Raw genomic sequence first — 1,708 nt, forward strand, 5'->3', positions numbered from 1 at the left:
CCTTGGGAGGGATTTACACACAAGGGCCATTGCAGAGGGGCAAAGGACACACGGTGATGGGTCCCAGCAGTGGCTGAAATTGCAGGGCCGAATCCGAGAGGGGAGGAACGGGCAGTTAGGGTTCCTCTCAGCCCAAACGAACCATGTGACTGGGCTATCTCCCCGGGAGGGCCGGGAACAAGGGCGCTGGCCACCCTCCCCTGGGAAGGAAGATGCCCTGTGGGTGGGGGAGCAGTCGCAGCTCTGTGCCAGGCACCACTAAATGTGCCCTCAGGGCCCCAGGGTGTGACCAGAGCAGGCAGCCAGGGGGCAGGCGCTCAGGGGAGCCCTTCCTTCCCGACCCTCAAGCTTCCGAGGTGTGTCCCACTGAGCGCAGCTTCCCAGGAGCTTGTACTCTGGGGCAGCCTTTCCAAAATGACACCGCCCTGCCCCGCCATTGCTTTTCTTGCAGTTTTGCGTGGCTTCCCAAACCCCGGGACCCCTAGGCCCGCCTCGCAGTGCTCCACTGTCGTCGGAAGCACTGAGTGCGTGTGCTTGCCGGAGGAGGGGTGGAGGAAGAGAAAGTGGGAAGTCACCCTGAGGGGGATGACCACACCGCAATCCCTTCTCCTTCATCCTCCACTTGGGATTCTGGGCATCAATGCACAAGTGTCCAGTGTTTTTTTTTTTTTTAGAGAGAGACTTTTGCTATAGGGTGTGTCTGCTTGCTGGAGAGACAGAGACAGAAAGCGGGATATCTCTCTCCAGGGGAAGACAGTCACGCCACAATCCCTTCTCCACTCTCCTCTTGGGGTTTTGGGCACGCATGCACACACACCCGACGTGTTTTAAGCCACCAGGTCCAGGACTGGAACCATGGTTGACTACGTGGGAGTCCAGCGATGTAAACATTATGCCACCTGCTGGTCCCGTACCATGTTTTTCAAGCTGCCAGGTCTGGGACTTTAACCGCATAGTCAACCACGTGGGATCCAGCCACCTTAAGCCTATGCTACCGGCTGGCCCTGGCAGGCCTGCCGAGCTCCTGCTACCGTGTGGTGAGGCCTGGGTGGGTCTCTGGGCACAGGCTGCTCCTCCAGTGGCCAGCACAGCACAGGAAGGTGCGTCGGGTGGACAGCCCTGGGCCTGCACCCAGCTGCCACCGGTGCGTCGGGTGGACAGCCCACGGCCTGCACCCAGCTGCCACCAGACGGTCTGGCTTACAGGGCACTTTTTAAACCTGGCAAGCAAACGGCTTCAGCAAGGCGCCTAGCTGCCTGTCTGGGACAAGGGCTTGTTTTGAGAACAGAAATTGGAAGAGGTCCCGGGGAGCCACGAGTCCCACACAGCATGCTGAGCTGGGCTGGGAGCAGGGCGCGCTTGTGTGGGGTCAGAGGGCGGCCGCACACTGGCTGGAGCTGAGCCCAGTGGAGGGCTGCTCCCAGCCCTGCCTGCCCCACCGGCCTCTCCTACGCCGCCTGTGGTGACGGGCTGTCAGTGCCACCCTCCTCATAGCGACCACCATCACACACGTACTGAGATGGCAAGCGGGGCCAGTCCGCTCCCCGCGGCTCCAGACTGTTGGCTCTGCCCAGCATGGGCAGGACAGGGACGCGCTGGACGTGTGTGTAGAGTGGCAGGAGAGAGAAAGGAGGGGTCCCACAGGCTCCCCAGGACATAGCAGCCCTCTAACATCGCTGCACCAGCAAGAGGCCCCGAGTTCTAGCTC

The sequence above is a fragment of the Tupaia chinensis genome, unplaced genomic scaffold (genome assembly GCF_000334495.1).
Source record: "Tupaia chinensis unplaced genomic scaffold, TupChi_1.0 Scaffold000024_1, whole genome shotgun sequence".
NCBI lineage: Eukaryota > Metazoa > Chordata > Mammalia > Scandentia > Tupaiidae > Tupaia > Tupaia belangeri.